The 22,650-nt window shown below is 33.8% G+C and overlaps 2 long non-coding RNA genes across 2 annotated transcripts; one reads left to right on the forward strand and one right to left on the reverse strand.

The window, feature by feature from the left end:
* Positions 1-12,684: 12,684 nt before the first annotated feature.
* Positions 12,685-14,248, reverse strand: LOC135838182 (uncharacterized). Its single transcript, XR_010557330.1, has 2 exons — positions 13,690-14,248; positions 12,685-13,167 (listed from the first exon to the last, which is right to left on the reverse strand). It is a non-coding gene; the product is annotated as an uncharacterized LOC135838182 (long non-coding RNA).
* Positions 14,249-21,563: 7,315 nt separating this feature from the next.
* On the forward strand, positions 21,564-22,588 carry LOC135838183 (uncharacterized). The gene is made up of 3 exons (XR_010557331.1): positions 21,564-21,779; positions 21,908-21,931; positions 22,282-22,588. It is a non-coding gene; the product is annotated as an uncharacterized LOC135838183 (long non-coding RNA).
* The last annotated feature ends 62 nt before the right edge of the window (positions 22,589-22,650 follow it).

A 22,650-nucleotide genomic window follows, 5' to 3' on the forward strand; every position in this document is an offset into this window, starting at 1 on the left:
TCGTAGTCAGTCTTTCTTAAATTAATATAATAGTAACCGTCAACTTCCCAATTTTTCTTGCCTTCTTTGAGCTCTGCAAGTTCTGATTTTTTGAATCCTTGCAGCTTCCACCAAACGTCGTTGGTATTCGAAGATCGAGCTGTGCTCTTGGATTTCTTCGGTTTGGTGCTGGGATCACTTTGATTAGACGGTATTATTTTGATCAACTTATTAACCGCTGCTACATCTATCAGACGGATCACATTTCCTTCATCTTCTTTATGGGAACAGACAGAGGAGCCAATACTGCGACCTCTGTTGCGCTCATTGAGAGCTTCGATCAAAAACTCATTTTGTGAGCGACATACTTCTTGGTAGATACGTTCTAGGTAGGCACGATTGGAGTAGCTACCATCAGCGCTCCGTATTACGTTGCTTAGGTCTCTTTTAATATCATTACCATCTGCGGATATCTTTGGTTCTAGATTCTTGGCGACGTAGTTTTCAACAGCTTTAAATTTATCATCAGCGACGAATATACTCTGAGCTTCTTCGTCCTTGGGATGAAGATTTTCCAGCTGTTTCTCTTCCAAGAGCGGTTTTAGAGCGGATATGGTTTCTTGATACGTTTGAAATGGCGTTTTCACCAAAGCGAGGACTTTCTCAGAAAGTGCTTCATCTTCGCGGATTTCTTCTAGTACGTTTTTCGAGTCAGAATCAAATTTTTTATTCCAGTAGTCTTCTAGAGAGGCTTTTGTTGAAATGTTACACAGGCATTCTTTAAATTCACTGCAGATCCCTGAAGTAATCGGTAGGCCGTAAATTGATCCGATCAACGAGCATGTTTCATTGCATGCGGAAACACTTTTGAGCAGCACACAGGATAAAAATGGGCTGTCAGTAAGACCTGCACAATAAAAAATCATGTACATAGCTATAATGCTTTTCTACTGTTTTCTTAGCCATTGTTTTAAGCATTGAAACAAGTTAATTTTTGGAAAAATGGCATATGAATTTTTTGAAAATTTTATCAATTTATTACTTGGGCTCCGAGCGAGTTCAATGTTAGAACTTGGAGAAAATTGAAATTATTAGAAAATTAGAAAATTTGTCGCTTGAATTCAAAAAGCTCAATATCCCAATTTTTGCGATGCAAGCTGTCATTGAAAATATTTTAAGAATAGTATCTTGACATCCTCGAGAACCAAAGGTTTCACTAAATTTGTTGGATTTTATGAGCATTAATCTAATTCCTTATTTTTTTTAAAAACGTTTTCTTCGAGTTCAAAAAAAGTTGTAGATATTCATCTTATCGTCAACCCCTTGAAGTTCAGATTCCGTTTTCACAGATTATTAACAAAAATTTCAAAATCTTTTGATTGGAAATTTGTTACCATTTTTTTTTTTTTTTTTTTTTTTGTAGAAAGCATATCTTTGCAAATCTGACTAGTTATGAGATGAACGAAATTCGAAATTCTGTTAACGTTCAAAAAGATCAACCTGTGGCTTTCATTTAAATCCGTGAGTTTGCCAGTTTGTTTTTTTTTTTTGTTGAAAAGATTTGTAAACTCTTGAATTAGGTTGGTGGGAGGGGTATTTCACCTCCCCTTTCAACCAGCGAAAAAAGTGTTGTCAAAACTGCCAGCGAGAGTCTCAACTTTTTCTAAAATACAAAAAAAAAAGTCCTACTTTACCAACGTCAAAAATTCATAAGCAATTTCTAATTTTTGCCGAAATTGGTTCTTTGAAAACATAAAATTGTGTCCTGAATAATGAGAAATTGTGAATTTTTCAGAGCTTGTGCCTTCACTTCATTCGGGCCTTATTCCTATTTTTGAAAATGTTATAATTTCCTAAAAACTAAAAATATTGAAGATGTGAAAATCAACTTTTTGCATCGAGAATGTTTTTTTTTTGCGTTTTGAATTATCAATTTTTCACAATTTTCACCTTCGCTACCCTCGGGCAGATATTCATTCTGCTGCGCAATTTTTCAAAACTTTTCAAGAACAGACAAATTGATTTGAGAAATTTTAGAAACACAACCATAATCAATAACAAAAATTAAAATTTTTGGTATAAGGTACCTACCTAAAATAACCATTTTTGAAAATTTAAAATTATTCAAAATTTGTGTGTCAAAACTCCCTATCCAAAATTTGTTCGAACCACATCTGGCCAGTTGACAGGGAAATCTGGTGGGAGGGGGGGTGTCTGAGGTAAAAAGTTCCTCCAACGTCTCTGAGCCAAATGAGTCATTCCACGCCAATTGGACCAAGAAGTGCATGGTAGGTGGGTTCGACGATTTTTTTGAAATTTTTCCTGTGGAAAGACCTTCCGAAGAGATGACCAATGGCGCAAATCGCAGCCCTCTAGCCCATTTTTAACGGCAGCCAGGGGGTGTCAAAGTTTTCAGTGAACCTAAAATATCATCCATTTCAGCAGTGGATTACTTGATAACCGTGATACCTACCAAAATGGAACTATTCCCCACAGTTAGGGGTTTTGAAAGGCTTTTTGTTGATATCATAAAAATCAGTGTTGCCACTTTTTTTTGGACAAAAAATTAGCTCAAAAAGTTTCAAAACGTAGTTTTTACATCGTTCCGACTCTCAAAAATTTTGAAAAAAATATATTATGGACGATTGTTCATGCTGAAAAACATAATAAAAAATTGTAATGCTAACTTGTCGCAAAGTCGATTCAAAAAAATTTTAAATTTGTGAAAAATGCGATTTTTCGATTTAAAACATGAAAAAGAGTTTTGATTGATAAAGTTGACCCATTTGACCTCTATTTTTACGTATCTGTTGAAAATGTTGAAAACCCCCTTTCACTCGATAAAATGAACTCATCACAAAAAAATCAAAATCCGCAAAAATTCAATTTTCAATTCCAAACATCAAAAATATTTTAAATTTATTCAGTTGACCTATTTTTACCTCTTTCTGACGTATTTCCTGAAAAAGTTGATAAAAATCACACTCACAGCAAAAAAATTGAAATTTGTTTATTTTTTGAATTTTTTCGAATTTTGATTTTTTGTGATGAGTTAATTTCACCGAATGAAGGGGTTTTTTAAACTTTTTCAACGGATACGTGAAAATAGGGGTCAAATTGGGTCAACTTTATCAATCAAAACTTTGTTTCATGTTTTAAATCGAAAAATCACATTTTTCGCAAACTTAAAATTTTTTTGAATCGACTTTGCGACAAGTTACCATCTCAATTTTTTATTACCTATGTTTTTCAGCATGAACAATCGTCCATAATATATTTTTTTCAAAATTTTTGAGAGTCGGAACGATGTAAAAACTAGGTTTTGAAACATTTTGAGCTAATTTTCTGTCCGAAAAAAAGTGGCAACACTGATTTTTATGATATCAACAAAAAGCCTTTCAAAACCCCTAACTATGGTGAAAAGTTCTATTTTGGTAGGTATCGCGGTTATCGAGTAATCCACTGCTGAAATGGATGATATTTTTGGTTCACTGAAAACTTTGACACTCCCTGGCTGCCGTTAAAAATGGGCTAGAGGGCTGCGATTTGCGCCATTGGTCATCCCTTCGGAAGGTATTTCCACAGGAAAAATTTCAAAAAACTCGCCGAACCCACCTACCACTTCTTGGTCCAATTGACGTGGAATGACCCAAATGTAAAAGGTGACAGAATGAGCAGACGTATGATATTCTCCACGTCAATTCATTTCCTAATATTTGCAACGTGTTTGAAATATTTTTACTTCCCATGGAATATGCTTCGCCATCAGCAGTCATTCGTTATAATGCTTCCTTTTCCTATTCGATAATCTATTTTTACGATTCAAATATCTCTTGACTAAATGCTGAACACAGTAGTTAAGTTACACAGCAATGCCTTCGTTGATCTATTAACATCAAGCTTGAAGCTAGTGTGTGAACGGTTTACGATTACGTGCTCAAGTCAAATATTAGAAGTAGTTTTTGCAATTGAGGCGATTTATTTGCATAATACTTAAACCATTTTGTATCATGATGATGGTGCGAAGGAACTGAAGTAAATGTACAACACCGATTCGTGTGAAAATATAACGTTTAAATGCAAGCAATTTGTTTCCATTTGAAAATGGTGGGTACCTATTTTTGCCATTTGTATCTCCACGAGTATAGGTACCTATTTCAGATAAAAATTTCAATCGAATAGGTGTATAAGCACATTCTGCAAGGTAGGGTGGTTTATTTTTTTCATCATTCCGGGTACTAAAGAATCGCGATAGCTGGACGATAAAAATCGTAAAAAGTGCTATTTTAAAATGAAGAACATGGGCCCATTTTGTAAGGCAATAAACGGTGATAAATGTCCGGCAATAATTCAGAATATTGAGTACGTGATCACCATTCATGGTACTCGATTGAGCTCGTTTTTATCGAATTAATGCTCTCGCGTATGTACATGTAATATTACGTCGAATTTACCAAAATGAAGCCGAACAAAAAAAAAAAAAAAAAAAAAAATGGCGATGCGTATAAAAATAAAGCCCTATTGGTTGAAAAATCGTATTACCGGAGGTGGAATACAGCAACGATTAATCTATGAAAATTACTCGAAATGAAACTTTAAAAACAGAATAATTTGGTTAAAGTTATCGTTCGCTTTTATTATCTTTAGGTAGCTACTTTTTTCTTTTGCTGCCTGGTCTGGCGATAGCCTATGCTATATAAGGCGATGGAAGTTTGCCAGAAGAAATAGAAGAAAATTGACGCGAATATTTCCATCTTGAAAACTACTCCGATAAGGAAATTTTCTGGCTCGAGAAATTTTTCAACGGAGCAATTATTATTGCTGAGATACCTAATTGCCCGAGCTTTTCTTTTTAAGACGAGTTTATTTTTTTCTTTTCTTTCGAAAAGTTAGGTACCTATTATTATTTTTTTTTTTTGAAATGTGTCCGCCAATAAGCCCCAAGTTGAGAGATAGTGCAACGAAGAAACTGCCTGTCTCTGTTTTGTTAATGATTCGTGTCGTCTGAGTAACTTAATAAAAGCACGCGTCATTTTTTTCGATTGACGTTGCCGCCGAGTACTCGTATTTTGCGCTTCCGTTTTGTTGCTCAAGCTCGAGCTCGCGAGACTCGAGAGTAACTATATCCTTTGTAATTAATTTTTCAATTTCGTTTCCACTTTTTTATTAAATCCATCAACAGTTTTGCAAAGTATACGTGTCCGCTGAGTCGTTTACCGTTTAATTGTTCATTTTGCGAAAAGGGTAAAAAGCACTCGTTTGACCATTGAAAAAAGAGCTACGACTACCTACCCAGTACCTACCCTTGTGTTTTTTTTTATCAACTCGACAACGATGAGAACGATGTTTAAAAGGGTTGAGATGAAGACTTGTATACGACGACGTTCTCTTTTTCAATCTTCGAAGCCGTAATTTTTAATAATAACGCGCATTAAAAATAGAAATAGCAACTGTTGGCTGACGATATTAAAAGAACAACTTGTTAACGTTTACTGCATCCAACGACGGCCGGGCTGCGATGTGTTTTTCACAGCACCAGTGGCACCTATTATAATATTGAAAGCGTTTCAATTAACAATTTTGACGTATGTATACACTTTGAACCCATCATTCGATCGATGCAATGCTATATAGGCATATATAGATGGGAGATTTATTTGTGTCATATTTTGTACCTATCTATTTTAAAGGCTTATACATCGTATAGGTTAGCTCGTAGACATCCTTTTTGATCGTATTCGTAAGTACAATTTATTCCAAATACTTAGGTAGAGGTAGATTTAGGTACACACCTCAACTGTTTATACTGATTAAAAAATTAATAACCCACATTTGAAATACATGTCTCGATGGTACCTGTCGCGAGTACAAGTTTACCAACAGATCAAAGTATGCAGAGTTCCCGTATGCTATAGAGACTGAACTACCTAGGCTACGAGCTTGTCATTTGTCAAAATAATGATTTAAGTGGTACGGGTTTCATTAGCAACGTGATAGCGTGACAGGATACCATTCTTTAAAAATATGAATATTTCGAAGAATTATCCAACATCTAGTATCTTACGAATGTCTATCGAGAGAAGAGCAAATAAAGCATGCTGTTACATTAAAGCAGGTAGGTACTTTATTTAAAGACGAGGAAAAAATGTTGAAAATATAATGTTCCTGTATAGACAAAGAAAGAACGATAAGGTGGGTTTTAGATTTGGGATATGAGCCTGTTTTTGTTTTTTTTGAAAGGGAAGATTGGAGATAAATAAAACTGGGAAATAATTTGAATTTTTTTTTTGTGTTTGGGTTATTGGAAAAATCGAGGAGTGAATAATGATATCTGAAAGCGACCACCTCCTGAAATTGGTTTGCTAGATTTTATGAGGGATCAATTGAATATTTTTATATTTACCTCCGAGTTCAATAAAAGTAAATCCAGACACTCCCTCTCCCCCCAAAAAATTCTCAAAAAAATGAATAAGTAAATTCAATATTTATCGATAAAAAACTCCCACTCTGTTTCAGAACTCATAGACTATAAAATAAAAAAAAATCAAGTATATGAAAGTTTTATGAAAAATTTTCATCGTGATAGGTACCTACTTGTCCTTTTGAGAAGGTAGCTTTTTTTTCCAAGTATAAATTTCACTCGGTCCTCCAAAAAAAAATTGATCCTCTAACATGTGAGAAATAATTTTGGAAACACAACCAATACATGCTCCGAAGTAAAAAAAAAAAAACAAAATAGTGGTGATTTTTTTGAAAATTAATAGTCCGGCATATGGCAATAGGAGTAATTGCACCCCCCTGCTGATCCTCCAGGACAACTTTTTTCTTAGAGGGGACATCCTAAGGAACATTTTAAAGCAAACTTTCCCAAAAAAAAGTTGGCCTTACTTGCAAAATGGTGGCCATTTTGATTGACAGGTCAGCCGAAATCGCAGATTTTGCGTTTCAACATAGGACTTGCACGAAATCAAACCTTACAAAGGTAGATCGAAAGATCAGGCAAAAATTTATCACCTGTCAAAATTTCAAGTGCTAAAGTGCGTTTTTCGATTTTTGGTGAATTTTTGAAAATCCAATTTAGGCCAAAAATGAGGGGAAAAATCATAATTTCACCAAGTTGACCAAGAAAGCTGAAATTTGGGATATACCCTATTTTCGACATGCCGAATCGATTGGAAACGGTTTCAACCCGTTTTGAGCAGTTCTGGAGCCTCCAGCAGATTTTTGAAACTCGAAATTCCCAAAAAATTCCATCAAATTGGTGTTGTAAAGCTGAAATTTATTCTAAGAGCTAATTTTAATACGCTACGAAGTACTGCAGGTGAATTTCAAGTCGTTTTGGAGCCTCCAGCACATTTTTGAAACTTTAAATTTTCACAACATTTCATCAAATGAAGATGGAAAGCTGAAATTTACTCTACATCCCAATTTTAACAACCTCTGAAGACGACTTCAGGTGAGTTCAAGTCATTTTAGAGCCTCCAGCGACTTTTTTGAAAATCACTGGAGCGTCCAGTTGATTTTTGACACTTGAAATTTCTCCAAAATTTTATCAAATCAAGATGTAGAGTCGAAATTCATTCAGAAAACTAATTTCAATACGTTAGGAAGTTGACTTCTGGTGTTTTTTTGGAAAATTGAAATTTTCTAAAAGTAGCTGGAAGCTTCAAAATCGTTTGAAACCACCATGTAGTATGCGAAGTAAATTTCAGCTTGCCAACTCCATTTGTGACGCGACCAGCGATACCATACCATATGTCGGAAAAAAATTTTTTCGTTTTATTGTGGTTTCTGGTAGTGTTTTTCTTCCTCTTTTCAATGGTGCAAACAGATTTTCAAAATATTAAAATCTGACAAATTTGCAAAATTTCAAAGTTGCGTATTTTTTGAAATTCAAAAACCAAAATTCTGAGAAAAACGTTTCTGAAAGTTTGGGTTATTTTTGTGACATTTTTAAAAACCAGTGAACAGTATTTTTTTTTTTTTTTGATTTTCTTCATCTTTTAATGGTTTTACATCATAATTCTTTTTTTTTTTTGACATTTTTTTATGAAAAGCACTTTTGTAAAACCGGTTTTTCACCACTAAAACGACGTGTTTGAGATCGGTGGGTACACCCATTCCAAAGTATAGGCTTCATAGTATATGAATCGACAAAAAATTTTTTTTGATATTTTCTGACTTTTTCCATGAAAACGCGATTATCTCAAAAAAAAGTTTTCCGACTTATGGTATGGTATCGCTGGTCGCGTCACATTTAATAAATTAATGTTGCGGGAATTTCAAGTTTCAAAAATCTGCTGGAGGCTTCAGGAATTTTCAAAAAGTCGCTGGAGGCTCCAAAACGACTTGAAATTCACCCGCAGTACTTCGTAGCGTATTGAAATTAGTTTGCAGAATAAATTTCGACTCTCCATCTTGATTTAATAAAATTTTGGAAAAATTTCAAGTTTCAAAAATCAACTGGAGGCTCCAGTAATTTTCAAAAAAGTCGCTGGAGGCTATAAAATGACTTGAACCCACCTGAAGTCGTCTTCAGAGGTTGTTAAAATTGGAGTGTAGAGTAAATTTCAGCTTTCCATCTTCATTTGATGAAATGTTGTGAAAATTTAAAGTTTTAAAAATGTGCTGGAGGCTCCAAAACGACTTGAAATTCACTTGCAGTACTTCGTAGCGTATTAAAATTAGCTCTTAGAATAAATTTCAGCTTTACAACACCAATTTGATGGAATTTTTTGGGAATTTCGAGTTTCAAAAATCTGCTGGAGGCTCCAGAACTGCTCAAAACGGGTTGAAACCGTTTCCAATCGATTTGGCATGTCGAAAATAGGGTATATCCCAAATTTCAGCTTTTCTGGTTAGTTTGGTAAAATTTTGATTTTTTCCCTCATTTTTGGCCTAAATTGGATTTTCAAAAATTCACCAAAAATCGAAAAACGCACTTAAGCACTCGAAATTTTGACAGGTGATGAATTTTTGTATGATCTTTCGATCTACCTTTGTAAGGTTTGATTTCGTGCAAGTCCTATGTTGAAACGGAAAATCTGCGATTTCGGCTGACCTGTCAATCAAAATGGCCGCCATTTTGTAAGGAAGCTAGGCCAACTTTTTTTTGCGCCAGTTTGCGTTAAAATGTTCCTTAGGATGTCTCCTTTAAGAAAAAAGTTGTCCCGGAGGATCGGCGGGGGGGGGTGCAATTACTCCTATTGTCATATGGCAGACTATAAGAGGTATTGAATAATTTTGTGGGTAAGTAATCGTACGAAATTCAGTGAAAATTGAATGAAACTTATTTAATACCTACATTTTTAAAACGACATAAAACACTTTCAAAAACAATAAAATCATCTCAAATTATGGAAAGCTGATAAAATTTTACTAAAATTTGCCAAAATATGATTAAATTTGCATAAAACATAGACGAACCTATCAAGAATGATGTATAAAAAAACAAAAATATCATTAAAAATCACAAAAATGCACCAAATTCCATCGAAATTTTCATAAAATTACATAGGACGTTCCTTCAATACTTAAGGTTAAAATACCTAATAAAACATTGAAATTATTCAAAACTATCAAATAGTAGATAAAATTTTAGCAAAATGAGACAAAATTTACCATAAAATAAGAATAATAAAAATAAAAAATACCGGAAATGTCACTAAAGTATGCTAAAATGACTGAAAACACTTCATAAAAGCATAAACAAACCACTTCAAATTATTCAGCTACCAAAAGCTAATGAAACTATAGGAAAATTTGGTGGAGAATTACATTAAACGTCATGAAAATGTGCTACAAATTACAAATGTCATAAAAACACGTTAAAAAGCATTAAAATCAAATAATTTCAAATTACCAAAATGTAGCGAAATTTCAAGAAAATTTGGCAAAATTCGGTGAAAATTGAATGAAACGTCATTGAAACTACTTACGCAAAATACATATGGGAAATTTATCGAAGAATTTTTCCAAGTTTTCAAAAGCCTTAAGTATAAAATGTCTGACATGTTATTCAGGAACTAGACAGCTGATTCTTACAAGCCTTCGAAAGCCATAAAAAATACCAGAATGTCATTTTTAACAGTTTGACTCAATTTTGGCATTTTTCTTTTAAAAGTTCTCAAATTTAGCTCAACATCTAACAAATTACATCCTTCATTTCAACTCGAAGTGTCAAAAATTGGTCATTTTTTCAGTTTTAAAAAGTCAGACTTCGAGACACTGAAAGGTAAAATAAGTACAGACACAGACTGAAGATACAGAAAACTGAATTGTTTAAGAAGTTCACACCTGGACCCATTATGACCTAAGAGCTGAAAATTATTCCTATACCTTTATACGCAGGAATGATAACGATGACTAATAATAGACCAACAATCATGATATGACATCATTCAATGACCTCAGTCTACGCATAAGCTCGTTTTCATTCATTCATACATCACGTAGGTATTCGTATTCTCCATATTAATTCCATCGCGCAAAAAAAATTTCTGCAACGCTTGCTAATTTAATTGTTTCTCGAGAACATGAATCAAAATACTAGATGGACAATATTTTTCTATCGATAAAGTTCACTCACAGATGTGTTGTGTTTCAACTTAGGCTATCGAAAAAGTAATCTTACCGGATGAGATTAAATTTCACTATGTTAGCTATCGTTAATAGAAAGAGATAAATTAGGTACCAATTTCCAAAGTTTTATCTCATGGAATGGGTGCAATACTTCGAGTTAAAAAACTTTATTAGATAGGTGCCCTAAACTGTCAATCACGTAGCTATAATTACCTAGCAGCACCACAACAACATACAACTACAGCTACCATATCAGTCAGTAATTGGGTATTTTTTTCAACACTTCCCACCGAGCAACGCGACGAGTTATCTTATTACCAATTAACTACGAAGATGATATTCAAGTCTAATTGATTTGTTCAAATATATCATTTAGGTATATAAGCTTACTCTGTGCAAAGAAAATTAAACTAAAAGTGCAGAGCAATGAATCAGGCGTAATACGAGTATTTTCAAGCGGGGTATTTTGAGATTCACTCGACCAATGGATTTTTTTTCTTCTTCGAATGGAATAGCTTTTTTATGTGACGTATTTCCGCTTTTCTTTTTCACATCTTTTGGCTTGATTTGAGAAGAATATATTTTGATAGTATAAAGTTTCGATTACCTCGAATATACAACTGGATGGGTACTGAAAAGCATTTATTTATGGTTAATGTCGTATTTTACAGCCACATTTTATCGTACGTTTATAAATTTTGTTTGGTTTGCATTTGATTTCTTTTCTATTCTGTTTCTCTCGGTTTTCTTTTTTTTTCTACTTCTTCAACTGTATCGTTTTTCATCGATAAATACTACGAGGCTTACATTTTATTCACTTTTTACTCATGTGGAAGGTATAAATATTTCTTATCTGTCCGAGAAAGCCTTTAAAATCAACGCAATATGTATCTGGATTTTCGTATTTCGTTCTCTTTTTTAAAAGCAATGAAAAAATTTGTGTCATCTTAAATCGTTCTACAACGAGTATAGGTTCTGTATAAATACGACAACCGTGGCGAAGAGGGTTAAAAAACTGAGGAAAAAAAGAGGACAGAATTCAATGTAGCAGATTTATATTCAGTTTACATACGGTAATCGGTTCGCTGAAAATGAAAAAATTCAACGAGCACGTACGCTCGATTTTTCGCGCCTGTTTACTTTTCAATATGCAATTTATCGAACGTTTCGCTCGAGATGGTAGCTGGTGTTTGCTTTATCGTGAGGAAATTAGGCTCAACTTTGATTGTTGATGATGATGGGCTTGTGTCGATTATTTAAATTACTGCGAGTGGAAAGTTTGTAATCGTCAAATATTTATCGAATTATTGCTAAGCTGTGTGCATTGCACCTGTATGTAAATTTTTGGCAATTTAAACCAAAAGTTCCTCTATTGGAAATTTCTTAGGTAGTTGATACACGACACACGTACCCGAATAATTGGAGACTGGTTTGAGGAAAATTCCGCATTCAACTTTCAGCAGCTGATGCTTGCGATTTATTTAAAACAAAAAAGATTTTAGACACACAGGGTGGTGTATCTGATGGAGTTCATGTTCGATCCAAAAAATGTTCTGCTCAATGTAATAGTTCAGGATGAAACCAGAAAACTTGAAAAAATACATATAAGAAAAAAACTCGAGGTCTCAAAAACGTTGCAAAAAATCTTGAAAATAAAAACATAAAAATGTCACTAAAAATCGCAAAAAATAGGTACTATACTTGAAAAAAAAAATGAAAAATTGCAAAAAATTTGATAATTTCAAAAAATGAGGTTCGAGAATGTTGATAAAATCGCGATAAAAGTTAAAAATGTAACAGAAAATCGTGAACTTCAAAAAAGCTCAGAACTGCAGAAAAAATGCCAAAAAAATCAGAGAAAAATTTCAAGAAATCACGAAAAGAATTTCATAAATAATCGAAAATTTTATAAGAAAATGTCGAGAAAATTTGAAAAATGTTGTAATAAAAAGAAACATTAGCTGCAAAAAAATTCAAAATTTTATAGGAAAAAAATGTGGAAAATGTTTTAAAAAGCTCCAAACTTGCAAAAAAAAAAGTCAATGAGAAAAATCTGAAAAACATCGTGAAAAGTTGCGCACTCAATAGAAAAAAAAACTAAAAAAGCAAAAAAAACCGTTCAAACTTGATAAAAAAAATTTTTTAATGTGAAAAAATATGAGAAAATTTGACAATTGAAAAACATGGTCAAAAAAAATATGAGAAGAAACATTCACAGTCGAGAAATTTTCGAGTATCTAATTTTCTCTTCACAGTTTTCGCTTCTCTCTTCTCTGTTAATTGCCAGTGTATGGATACTCAGCCCAAAAACTACACATGCCTTTATCGTCAGTTTTATAAGACATCACATTATCTGACGACTGCCCTTTACCGTAAACGTGATACAATTTTTCTTTTTCCCATGCACAGACGATTACATTGATTGATATCAAATCTGTACCTTTACCGCTTTTTTTTTCTACTTTAACCTGCGTGCACTGGCATTCTGGATAACCATTCATGAAGGGTCCCTCTTCGGGTTTCTGGTTGGCATTACCTAACTTAACAACCGCATTACAAAATTTTTCCATACTTTGTTTGCATCCACAGAATTTTGTGGGATCTGTCCTGAAAAAAAAATCATAAAGGTTGTTCAGTATCTTCAAAAATGCTTTAAAAAGTAAAGATCGGCACTGGAAATTAATCCTTTTCGAGAAAAAAGCTATCGTCGAATCCCCAAATGATTTAAGCTTTCTTGTATGGAGCCCCCCTCCAAATCTGGCAAAATTTAAAAAACATAGAAAATTGATGTCTGTAGACATTTTTTGAACATTTTTCAATGGGTAAAATCTTTCTAAAGAAACACGTTTTAAAGAAAAATCCTCGTTTGGTGCTCCAAATAATGTTGGCTCCCTTGTACAAAGCCCCCAACGTTGAAAAATACCAAAAAAGGTGTAAAGTTGATGTCAGCAGGTAAGTACTTTATAAATTATTTGAAAATTTTTCATCTCTGAACAGAATACTTCTAAACAGGCGTTTTTTCAGTTCTTGTTTGAGGGCGTGCTAATTCTCGAAAATTGTAAGTCCATAATTAAGTTATTTTTGGGAAGAACTTGAGTATGGCAGATACACCGGTTAGTTATATCTTACCCTTTGAATTGAGAAAATTGCTCTTCAGTTATTTTTAATTCACCGAATACGCATGGAAAAATGCATGATAATGTCAAACATACACCGATAACTTTCACTACCATCTTAAACACGTGTAGTGAAATAGAATTTGAATTTCACTGACAATGAGACAAGCTGCGAATGACCACTTATGCCAAAGTACGATTTTCACGACAAAAATGTTTTCAAAAGACTACGATCAAAGCTCTGGTTTTATTTCATTTTATAATCATTTTTGCATCGTAGAAATTTGGGAGAGACGTGTATTGCACAGGCCTTTTGTTTTCATTACACTTAAAACTGTCACGAATAAAATAATTTACATAATAGTACATTAAATCGTATCAACGAGTATTATAAATTACAGTATTCGATTAAGTACGCAGATGATAATTAATTACCTATTCCTCGTGTATCTGCAGTTTGTTTAGCAATTTGTAACATTTTTCACACTGACTAAGGCTGTTGAATATTGTACCTATCATTGCGATGGTACACCTATCTAACATTAAAAATGACTAATGATGAATTGAATCAACAAACAGAATTTTTCCAAGTTTAATGTCAATACGCAAATCATAAATTTCTTTTTAACGAAACGAAAAATCAGTGTTGTGGAATGTAGAATACATACCTGGTTGTAGACTTACCGATAAGTTTTCATTTATTTACGCTCATATTGGCTTTTCGAACGGGGGGAAGGGGGGTCTCACCCCTCCTCCAGACAGAAAAATCTAGGCGAAAAGTTGTGAATTCTTGGGGATAATTTGGACTGAGAAGTAGAAGATTGCTGGATGGGAGCGGTGAGAGGGAGGGCTCGATATTTCAACAGCAGTTCAATAAGAGTAATTTAAGACCTCAATCACTTCCCTACCTCCTTTTGGTCAGGACTTCTTGGCCAAAACAGATGACAACGAAGGTGCTCAATTTTCACAATTTTGGGAACCCCTGAATCAAAAGCTGTTTTTGGATGGGCTATTTTGTTTTCAATAAAAAATTTAAAAATTTATATCAGTTGATGCCAGCGCAGGAGTTGAATTTATTGTATTTTTTAGTTTTTACATAGTTTTGACAACTTCACAATTTTTGATTCAATTTATTTTTCTAAAATTCACCGATAACTGTTCTCTTTTTGGTGATTTTTTTCAATTCAATTTTTTTACATCATTTCAACATGTTTTCACATATTTTTCTAAAATTTTTGCCAAATTTTACTGAAAGAAGGAGTCCCGATAAGGCCACTTTTTGGCCCCAGGCCAGTTATCGACTCGACCACTCTTAAAATGTTGTAATAAATGTCCCAAATACGAATCCGTGGTTAGTTAACCCAAAATGACAATTTTTCACGCTCCAGGGGTTCCCAAAGTAATGAATAAAAAAATAATTTTTGGAACCACTGAGTAGGTATTATTTTCAAAAACTTTTTTAGCGTAAAACATCTGTTTGAACATGATAAACGTTATGTGAGGTGATTTCCACATTTTCGACCCTCGGGGGCAGAAAGTTGGGGGTTTTAATTTTTGTAAAATTTTGGAACCACCATTTTGAACTTACCCCTTTGAACCTCCCTAAAAAGCTATTTACAGTTTATTAGTATCTGAAAGACATCCATCCTACCAAATTTTGAGCTCAATAAAATTTTGCGCTGGTACTCAAAAATCCAATTTTTCAATTTGATTTTTTGGCTACCTATTTCTACCAAAATTTTTCCACTTTTGGTGATTTTTATTGAGTTATTGCATTTTTTTAATTTCTTTTTTCGTGACTCTGATTCATGTTTTCAATACTTCTTCCTGGAATTTTGACCAAATTTTACTGAAGTTTCTCAAGTTTTTGGTAATTTTTGTTTTTCAATACACTTTTTGCCAAAATTTTTGATACTTAATGTAGAATTTTTTGTTCACTTACTGCATTTATAACAATTTTTCACCGAATATTTTTAAAATTATTTTGTTGATTTTTACTTAATTGTGATATTCGTGTTTTCAAGTCACTTAAACGATGTTCTATAGTATAATTATTTTTGTCATATTTTTTCGAATTTCACTGACATTACTTAAATGCCATATTATTGAAGATTTCACTGGTTTTTTTTCGAAAATTTCAAAGCCCTCTCAAAAAAACTTCTCGTTTGTTAATTTTTTTTTTGACAATTGAAATTTCTAAAAAAAAAAACAGTCATTAAAGTTTCCAAAAATTTGAAAAGAAAAGTGAGAATTTTTAAACTCAAAAATGACATTTTCATCGCTTATTATTTCACTTTAAAAATTCACCGTTTTATTCCACAAAATCGGCAACTCTCCCCTCTTTCATCCCCACCCCAAAAAAATCAACTTAAGAATTTTTTTAGTCAACTGGGGGTCAGTTGGGAAGTTCGTGATATGTACTTAATTGGAAATTTTTGGTCCTCTCTGCCTCCTCCTCCTCCTCCTCCTCCTCCTCCAATAAGGAAGCATTCGCAACGACTTTGAGTGATAGGTAAGTAAAATCCAAAATCCGTTCTCAGAAGCTCCTGAATTTTAAATAAGCCTAATTTATAATCTACTCATTTTTCTTGTTTACCTAAATTTTTAAAATTCAACTTGCGCTAATAATCATTTTTTTAAAAACTTTACAATAAAAGAACGGCCGTTAAATCAAAAAAGGGGAGAGAGGGGGCTCGTGCGTTGTTATAATTCATTGCAAGTATGCAATTGAACAATTTGCATCAACCCTCATCAGTACAAAATAATCAAAAACAACTACCAAGCAATTTTAGGATTTTTTATATACATGATAATTATATGTAGGTGCAAAGTTCAGATATTTTAGGAGGTCAGCTTGGTTTTCAAGGAAAAGGAGGCTAAAATTGTCACGACGTCGTGAGAGTTTACTTTACTCAAAAGAGACCTTTTTTAGAGATGATAGAACTTGAAATTTTATTAAAATTTTACAGTAAATCTGTCCACCGCAGCCCGAGTTTTTCGAAAATGAAAAAAATAAAAAATACGGTATTATTTTCTAACCAGAGGTCACCACTTTGGGGGTTGTGAGGGGGAAATCTCAAGTAAAAACTGTAGCAGCACCAGAGGATAAAAGATGAAAAAGAAATGACGAATTTTTTCTTCTTTTTTTGACGATACGAAGAAAAAGGTTCATTAGTAACCTATAATGGATGGAGTCTGCAAAAATAAGAAAGGTTACTCGTTCATCGTACTCCTATTCTCCAATAAAGTGGTATTATTGGTGAAGTGGAAAAATTCGAGTCTATTTAGCGCAATTACCAAGTAACTATGTATAATATGGCAAAGGGTACTGCTTGACCGGTACATTTACGACGTGGTAAGCTTTCAGTGACAGGATGTCGGGTGTCTGGACTCGCATTATGATGGTAAAAAAGGACCAGAGCGAGTGCGACCAGCGACGACCCTTTCGCATTCGCAGCAAAATTTTCCTTCTCTTTGATGTAGTTATTTTTTCAAGCGTTTCCGATTGAACGACGCGAAATGGGTTTTTTAACGAAATAACTTTTCGCTTGTAATTTAATCACGACCGTTATTTTAAATCGCGCACTTGTTGATAAAAAGAGAAAGGTTTAGGCAGCATGCAAGCCCTCTCTTTCTTTCCTGTGTAGCTTTCTTCTTGACTTTTTTTTTCACGTTTTATAAGCGTCAATGTGTAGGTGCACCGCTAACGTTGTATAGTATAAGCAAAGTAATGTAATTTACGAGAGCATTTGTGTGTGAAAAATTTACGTATTTTGAAAAAGAACGCGGAGACGATGGAGCCACGCAGTAATTCGCGATAAAAAAATTTGTTTCGAAGCGACGCGAACGCGATATTGCGGAAATTTTTCTAGACGAGTTAAGCGCGCCAGAAACATTGCTGAGGCAATCACGTTGAAAACACATTTTAGTATGTTCGTATTATACTCTTGTATGTTGAAATGTAGCCTAGCAGCGACCGTGTTACGAGTTAAAGGTGTGTGTTTTGTCAAAAGCCGACGTTTTTTCTGTTTCTTTTTTACTCCAAGCCGTAAGTCGTCTGGTGAGTATGTATGAATGTATAAATGTGCATGTGAGTGCGAGACACAGACGATGTTAACGGCGACATTGCCATTTCAAACGATATCGCCGCCTTTTAGTACGATAAACAAAATTTAAATTACGTTGAAGATATTTTTCTTTGACTTTTTCCATGCTTTTTGGGCGCTCGGCGAGGAATAAATAAACGAGCGACGTTATTAAGACGATTTCAATAAACCAAATGATTATACATTGCAACCGTCGTCTACTTACTTTTTTGGTCGCCCTATGTGTGGTATTTTGGCGTTGTTTGAATGTCAAGTGTTCAAAAATAATTTAGATAGGTAGGTACGAGTAATTTCTTTTTTGTAAACCATGCGTGTAGTTTTCACAATTTTGAGAGTCGATGGGAGTCATTCCACGTCAATTCGACCAAGAAGTGGTAGGGAGGTTCGGCGATTTTCTTGAAATTTTTCCTGTGGAAAGACCTTCTACAGCGATGACCAATGGCGCAAATTGCAGCCCTCTAGCCCATTTTTAAAGGCAGCCAGGGGGTGTCAAAGTTTACAGTGAACCGAAAATATCATCCATTTCAACAGTGGATTACTCGATAACCGTGATACCTACCAAAATGGAACTTTTTCCCATAGTTAGGGGTTTTGAAAGGCTTTTTGTTGATATTATAAAAATCAGTGTTGCCACTTTTTTTCGTACAAAAAATTAGCTCGAAAGTTTCAAAACGTAGTTTTCATATCGTTCAGACTCTCAAAAATTCTGAAAAAAATACGAATATGACATCAGATTTTGAATTGGACCCCATCCACTGCCCCCAGCACCTCCCCAAAGGGGGTAAAAGCCGAAAAAAATGATTTCATTCGTGTGACATATGAAATTGTTGGACTTTTACCTATTTGGGGAGGTTCTGGTGGCCATGAGTGAGGCAATTTTAAAATCTAAGGCTATATTCGTGTTCAGCGATATCGAAAACATACTAAGTATTTCATATGTCATGTCACGCGAATGAAACCATTTTTTTTACTTTTACCCCTTGGGGGGAGGGGATGCAGGGGGCCGTAGATGGGATCCAATTCAAAATCTGACGCCATATTCGTATTCAGCGTCACCAAAAACATGCTATTTCATATGTCACACGAATGTAATCACTTTTTTCGAATTTTACCCCCTTTGGGGAGGTGCTGGGGGCCGTGTATGGGATCCAATCAAAAATCTGACGTCATATTCGTGTTTAACGTCACCAAAAACATACAATTCAATATGTCACATGCCCCAGGTTTTTTTTTTCGAAAGTTTTGCCCAAAATTGGTGGTGGGGGTACTCCCCCTCAATGGAGAGATCCCATCTTGAAAATAAGATATTTCAAAAAAGCATCAAAAGGTATATCGATGAGAATTTTTTAAGATTTTTAAATGGTAGCTCCCACTTACAGCACCATTTTGCAATTTGAACTTTCAATTTTTGCAAATTTCAAAATGCTTAAAAAATTCAAAATTCAATGCCCGTTTGAACTGTGAAATCAGTTTTGATCAATGTATCATAGCTTCGGAGGAATGCGCTGCTGAATTTGAGTACCTCGAGACAATGTGAAAATAATGGAAGCCCCCCACCCACCCCCTGAGGGAGGTGCGACGAAACTGATTGCGGGTTTCTTACTTACTAAGTGGGTAGATATTTAAAAAAAAATTTGAGCGAAATCGAAAGACGTGACTTTCAAAATCGCCTTTTTTTGGGTCGCATTGACATGGAATGACCCCCCATAAAAAAATCATTGTTCTTTTACTTATGAAAATTACAATTTTCAAAAGCTTTTGCCCTCGCTACGTTCGGGCCAACTTTTTATATTTATTTTCATTTTTATGAAACGCAAAAATTCTGTTTGAGGCTTCAAAAAATTGAAAAAGCAACATGCAAATTTTTATACCCACATAAGGTAGGTATCAATTGGCAAAATTGTCTTCTTCTCATTTTTTCCACATTAAAAAAACTCACTGTTTTAGTCAGCAAAATGGGTATTTTTTTGTCATATCGGTCGGCAAATTTTTGGTCGACCCCCCCTCCCCCATAGAAAATGCCTAGCTGGCATGTCGCAAAGTTGATTTTATAAAATTCGAAGTTTGCGAAAAAATGAGATTTTTTTGATTTGAAACATGAAAAAAGTTTTGATTGGTGAAGTTGAACCCATTTGACCCCAATTTTTACATATCTGTTGAAAAAGTTGAAATAACCCTTTCACTCGATGAAATGAACTCCTCACAAAAAAATCAAAATTCGAATAAATTTAATTTTCAATTTCAAAAATCAAAAAAAGTTTAAATTTATTCAGTTGTCTTATTTTGACCTCTTTCTGACGTACCTACATATTTCATGAAAATGTTGATAAAAATCACACTCGTAACAAAAAAATTAGAATTCATCTATTTTTTGAATTTTTTCGAATTCTAATTTTTTTGTTAATAGTTCATTTCATTGAGTGAAAGGGGTTTTTCAACTTTTTTAACGGGTACCTACGTAAAAATAGGGGTCAAATGGGTCAACTTCACCAATCAAACCTTTTTTTCATGTTTTAAATAAAAAAATCTCATTTTTTCGCAAACTTCGAATTTTTTAAAATCGACTTTACAAGATAATGCCATCCCAATTTTTTAATACATAGTTGTTCAGCATGAAAAGTTGTCCATAATATATTTTTTTCAGAATTTTTGAGAGTCGGGACGATATGAAACGATTCAAAACTTTTTGAGCTAATTTTTTGTACGAAAAAAAGTAGCAACACTGATTTTTATGATATCACCAAAAAGCCTTTCAAAACCCCTAACTATGGAAAAAAAATTTCAGTTTGGTAGGTATCACGGTTATCGAGTAATCCACTCCTGAAATAGATGATATTTCAGGTTCACTGAAAACTTTGACACCCCCTAGCTGCCTTTAAAAATGGGCTAGAGGGCTGTGATTTGCACCATTGCCATTGGTCATCCCTTCGGAAGATCTTTCCACAGGAAAAATGTCAAAAAATCGCCGAACCCCCCTACCACTTCTTGGTCGAATTGACGGGGAATGACCCGTGGCGAGGACGTTGCAGGAGCCGAATCAAAAAATAAGTTAATATTCCGTACATTCGCGATGCTCCCAAAAGCAAAGTAAACCATCTGTCAGACAATTTTTTCAGTTTTCAAGAAAATTTGGAGCCGAAAAGAGAACGTTGGAGAGATCGAATCAAAAACATGGGATTATAAGTATACGTATTCAGTGCTTTAGGATACCTACCTATCGAAATTTGTTTCAATCATGCAGGGCGTCATTACCTATCGTTCAAATTTTTTATGATCACATACGCTTGAAAAAATACGTTTTAGCCCAAGTTTGTTCATATATCGACAGGTTCTTCATTTTTAAATCTATAAAAATACAGTAATATTTGATTCGAATGAGTCATGTTGAGTGACATTCGACAACATTTACGTTAGGTATAGTTTATATTACGAATTGATAAAAATTGTCAGCGACACAGGTGTGCAAATCAATCAAATAACTTACAAGTTTCGTTTATTTCTGGATATCTACTCGTACATTTATGTGAACAGATATTCTGATATTTTGCAACTCGCGATCAATTCTTTTTCTTTTTCTTCTCCTTCGTTTTATTTGCCTTGCTCGGGCCAATCGCAGGTTTCGGTTCCCAAATAAAAATTTTTGAGAATGATTATTCAAATATTGAAAATGTAAAAACCAGCAAATGAATATTTTCCAAGTTATCGGTTTGAAGCCGAATTCTATATATATTTCCTGCCAGATGTCTATAAATTATGATATTGTTTTTCAGAAACGATTTTGACGTAAAAAATGAAGTCGCAGAATTACTATATATACTCAGATTCAGAAGAAGAGGAATCAGTATTCGGTTTAATGTTTAGTCTCATTTATAAACGCGTTTATGATACGTACCTACCTATATCAGATCCATTAAATATTCAAATCGTAATAATTTGAAGAAGATATTTTATAAAATGCTGTCCACCAAAATCTATTTCCTCATTTTACTGTTCGTAGGTGAGTATAACTATGAATAACCTTGTTTGATAAAAGTAATATTTTTGCTAATATTTTGAGTACCTATATGTACACTTATGTACATGAATATAATTAATTTTGCTAACCTATCTATTTGTTAATTTCAGCATTACAAATTTATGCTGTTAAATGTAAGTATGCCGGGGGAAACTTTCATAATTTTTTAATTACATAAATAATTTAGTTTATGCTTAAACAAGATAATACCTATTCGCCAAAAAAATTCTGAGAAAAAGAATTGAACTGTTTCTCTCTGTTGAAGAGAACAGGACGAAGCTGTTTACAATCGATCCGGATCATCTACGAGTAGGGTATATACGAAATTTCAGCTCTCTAGCTAATTTGTTTGGTATAATTCAAATTTCATCTCATTTTTTAGCACGTTCTGATTCTCAAAATTACACCAGTTGAGCATAAAATGCGATTAGATATTAAAAAAATTCTAAACTTATGTACCCACTGCATATTTCATGTTTTTCAGACTACGCAGTTGTTGCTCCTGATAATGATCCACCACACGCTGGAACTGACACCGATATCTATGGACAATGCTGGCCTCGTCCACCTCCCGACAACACTCCACTTCAAGATAGTGACAGTGATACAGAATCATCATAGGTACCTATTATTAAGAAAAAATCAGCGTGTCAATTTTTTCGTATAAATTTACAGACCTCTATTTTTAAGAAGAATACAACTAATAATTTTAATTTTTCCACGGTAAGTAAATTTACAGACCTTTATTTTAAGAGAAATAGGAACCCAGTAATGTTAATTTTTTCATATAAATTTACAGACCTCTAATTTAAAGGGAAATAAACCTAATAATTTTCTCAGCTATGCGTTTGAA

Source organism: Planococcus citri, chromosome 2 (assembly GCF_950023065.1).
Source record: "Planococcus citri chromosome 2, ihPlaCitr1.1, whole genome shotgun sequence".
Classification (NCBI taxonomy): Eukaryota; Metazoa; Arthropoda; class Insecta; order Hemiptera; family Pseudococcidae; genus Planococcus; species Planococcus citri.